This window comes from Pan troglodytes, chromosome 23, assembly GCF_028858775.2.
Source record: "Pan troglodytes isolate AG18354 chromosome 23, NHGRI_mPanTro3-v2.0_pri, whole genome shotgun sequence".
Classification (NCBI taxonomy): domain Eukaryota; kingdom Metazoa; phylum Chordata; class Mammalia; order Primates; family Hominidae; genus Pan; species Pan troglodytes.
Window position 1 is genome coordinate 7529474 of NC_086016.1, and position 4659 is coordinate 7534132.

A 4659-nucleotide genomic window follows, 5' to 3' on the forward strand; every position below is an offset into this window, starting at 1 on the left:
AATTCACCACTTCCATCCAATTCCAGTGAGAGACATGGACTCACAGATGCAGCATTTCTTGCAACAAGAGATACTACTTTTTCAAAAAGTCACCCAGGAATTGATAGTGTTGAATGACTCGATACTCGATCGTGGACGGTTTCCAGTTCAAGGATACTTTCTACAGCAGAATAATAACACTAGCAAAGAGCTAGTACAAGGATGGTTTTGTGCTCAACTGAAATCAGCTGAATACAGAATTGTATAGGAAACAGTTAATATGGTGATAGAATAGAAACAGTAGCAATCGTGAACTAAATCATACTATGAATGCCTAAACTACTGCTGTAACGTTTGGAAAAATGATAATACCACTTTATTGCTTTTCGAAGTATGAATATTTTAGTGTATATGCTCTAGACTTCAAACTCTTAAAGAGTCTCAAAGAAGTTGGCTGGATAAAGCCTGCTGTGGATGTCTTTATATTCAAAGATTGATGATGCAATTTGAATATGTGTCCCCACCGAATCTCATGTTGAATTATATTTCCTAATGTGGAAGGTGGATCCTGGTATAAGGTGATTGAATTATGAAGGCAAATTTCTCATGAATGGTTCAGCACCATCCCCTTGTACCATCCTCACAATAATGAGTGACTTCTCATGAGATGTAGTCACTGAAATCTCTATATCACCTCCCCACTCTCCGTGTTTTCCCCTTGCCATGTGAGACAATTGATTCTTTCTTTGCCTTCCATGATTATTGAAAGATTTCTGAGGCCTAGAAGCAGAAGCACTGTGCTTAGAACCATGAGCCAATTAAACCTCTTTTTCAAAATAAATCATACAGAAAATGGCAAATGAGGACTGGAGCGTTGCTATACAGATACCTGGAAATGTGGAAGCAGCTTTGGAACCAGGTAATGGATGGAGGTTGGAAGAGTTTGGAGGGCTCAAAAGAAGACAGATGAGAAAACTTTTGGACCATCTTAGAGTCTGGTTCAATGGTTGTGACAAAAATCCTGACAGAAACATGGACAGTGAAGGCCAGGCTGAGGAGGTCTCAGAGAGAAATAAGAAGCTTTCTGGAAAATGTCTTCCTTTTGGATATGGAAAGCTTACACAATGCCTGCTTTTTATTTCAGAGACTCATAGGCAAAAGAGACTGTAGCCTTGACCCAGATGAGACTTTGGACTTTGTAACTTTGAGTTAATCCTGAAATGAGTTAAGACTTTGGGAAACTGCTGGCAAGGCATGTTTGTATTTTGCAATGTGAGAAGGACATGAGATTCATCGGGTCAAGGACAGAATAATACGGTTTTTGTCTATGTCCCTACCAAAACTCATGTGGAATTATATTTTGTAATGTTACAGGCAAGATCTAGGTGGAAAAAGATTTAGTCATAAAATGGTGCAGGTAGATACTTCACGAACGATAAAGAACCATCACCTTGATGCTATCCTCCTGATAATGAGTGAGTTCCCATGAGATCTGGTTGTTTAACAGATCTCATCCTCCTGCTCCTGCTTTAGGAGATATCTCATTGTCCCTTGGCTTTCTGATATAATGAGGAGGCTTCCTGATTCCTCCCAGAAACAGAAGACACAATGCTTCCTTCACAGCTTGCAGAACCATGAGTCAATTACACCTCTTTTATTTACAATAATACAGAAAAGTAGAACTGCAGAGAGGAGCTGTGAAATGCCTTCAAGGCCTTTTTCCCTTTGTTTTGGCTATTAGCACAGGGCTTCTTTATATGCAAATTTCTGAAATCTTCTTGAATGTTTCCCCTTAAATGGGATTTTTGTTATTGCTACATAGCCAACCTGCTATACAGATTTCTGAAAAAGTAGAAGCAGGCTCAGTAGTGGGTAGCAAACAAAGATTGGAAGGGTTTGGAGGGATTAGATTATGACAGGGAGTGGGAGGGAGTGATTTAATCATGGATGGGTGGGGGTGGATGTGGAAGGGAAAAAGGGGTGGGTAGGGTGGGAGGGAGTAGACTGGCTGTACGGTGGTGGGAGGGTGGTGGTGGGAGGGTGGTGGGTAGTAGGAAGGGGTAGTAGCCTGCTGCAGAGGCAGAGTCTCATGGAAAATCCCTACTAGGGAAGCGCACCTGTGGCTTTGCAGGTTTGAGCCCCAATGGCTGCTCTCATGGACTGGACTAGTGTTGAGTGCCTGTAGCTTTTCCACACGGAGGGTGCAAGCTGTTCGTGGGTCTATGTATCTGGGGTCTGGAGGGTGGTGGCCCCCTGCATGGGGGCTCCAAGTCCATATTTTCCTTCTGCACTGCCCTAGTAGAGGTTTCCCAAGAATGCTTCATCTGCAGCAGGCTTCTGCCTGGAAACAGTGGGAGGTGGGGGTGAGAGGCAGATCCTTCACCAATGGTTAGGCAACATCTTCTTGATGCTGTCTTCATGATAGTGTGTTCTCATGAGATCTGGTTATATAACAGGGGGTGGCACCTCTTTCCTCTCTCAGTCTTTCTTCTACCCCTGCCATTTGAAACATCTCATTGCCCCTTGGCCTTCTGGTATGATTGGAAGGCTTCCTGATCTGATCCTCCCAGAAGCAGAAGCCACTGTGCTTCCTTTACAGCCTGCTGGACCATGAGTCAATTAAACCTCTTTTCTTTATGATCATGCAGAAAATTAGTACTATGAAGTGGAGCCATGAAATGCCTTCAAGGCCCTTTCCCCTTTGTCTTGGCAACCAGCACTCAGCTTCTTTTCATGCAAATATCTGAATCCTTCATGAACTTTCCCCCTGAAAATGGACTATTCTGTTTTACCACATTGCCAGGCTGTGATAAAGATAGCTGACAATGTAGAACCAGGTTCAGAAGTGGGTAAAAGACAGAGGTCAGAAGAGTTGGGAAAGCTTAGAAGACAGCAAGATGAGGAAAATATTGGACCACTATAGAGAATTGTTAAATACTTGTGATAGGAAGGCTGACAAAAGTGTAAACACTGAAGTCCAGACCTAAAAGTTCTCAGATGAAAATGAGGAATTTCCTATGAACAAGAGACAAGATTACATTTGATTGGCCTTAACAAAGAAGCTGGCTGCATGGGGACCCTGCCCTGGAGATCTGTGAAACTATGAACTTGGGGGTGATGATTTAGGATGTATCTGGTGAAATGAACATCTAGGCAGCATAGCACAAGAGGTGTCCTGCTTACATTGAACAGCTTGTGTTCTTATGGGTGACCTAAGAAGTGACTTCAAGTTGGAACTTCAAGTGGAGATCTAAAGTTTGGAAAATGTGGAGCCTGGCTAAGTGGTCAAAAAGAAAAGCCGATTTTGAGGGGGAAAATTCAAGAAGGCTTAGGGTATTTGTATAAAAAGGAACCCAGTGCAAAAAGCCAAGACAGTGGGAAACCGGCCTTGAAAGCATTTTAGAGATGTCTGCAGCAGCCCTTGCTGTCACAGGCCCTGGGGCCTAGGAGAAAAGTATGGTTTCCTAGGCCAGTCCCATGGCTCTGCTGCTGTGCTCAACCGCAGGACACTGCTGCCAGCATCCGTACAGCTCCAGCACCAGCCATGGCTGAAAGATGCACAGGTACAGCTTGGGTCATTGCTTCAGAGGTGGCTCAAAGTCTTGATGGTTTCCATATAGTGTTAAGCCAGTAGGTGCACAGAGAAAGAGATTAGAGGCTTGGGAACTCCCGTCTAGACTCCAGAAGATGTACAGAAAATCCTGGATGTTCAGGAAGAAGCTTTTCCAAGAGGCAGAGCTTCATGGGGAACCTCTACTAGAGGAGCAAAGAAGGGACCTATAGGGTTGAAGCCCCCACACAGGGAGGCATCATTCTCTAAACCCCAGATTCATAGACCCATAAACAGCTTGCACCCTCAGTGTGGGAAAGCTATGGGCACTCAACAACAGCCCTGCTCATGAGAGACAGCCGCGGAGGCTGAACGCTGCAAAGCCACAGGTGCAGATCTGCCCAAGGCCTTGGGAGCTCAGCCCTCACAGCCCTGTGCCATGGATATGGGACAAGGATTCAAAAATGGTGATTTTGGAGCTGTAGCATTAAGTGACTGGCCTGCTGGGTTTTGGACACTTATGTATCCTATGAGTCACCCACTGCCTGTACAATCATTGTACCTTGGAAGTAGTAAACTTGCTTTATAATTCACTGGCTCATGGGCAGGAGGGACTGTAGACTTGTCTCAGATAAGACTCTGGGCTTTGTGCATTTGAGTAAATGCTGGAATGAGTTAAGATTTGAGAGACTCTAGGGAAGGCATCATTACATTTTGCAATGTGAGAAAGACATGAACTTTGGGGGACCAGAGACAGAATAATAGGTTTTGGCTCTCTGTCTCTACCAAAGCTCATGTGGAATGTTAATGCAAAATGTTAAATGTGGGGGCTGATGGAAGGTGATTTAATCATGGTGGAGAGTGGAGGTTGGATGGTTGGGGGCACCGGGAGGGTGGGGGGGGATTCTGGGGTGGAGAGGGTTGGAGGGAATAGGGGTTGGGGAGGGTTGGAGGAGATTGTGGTAGGGTTGGGGGTGAAAGGCAGGAATGGGGGTGGATCCTTCACAAATGGTTAAACACCATCTCCTTAATGCTGTCCTTCTGATAGTGAGTTCTCTTCATGATTTTGGAGCTGTGAGATTGAATGAACACTGACGTACTGGATTTTGGATGTCCATTGGGCCTGTGGT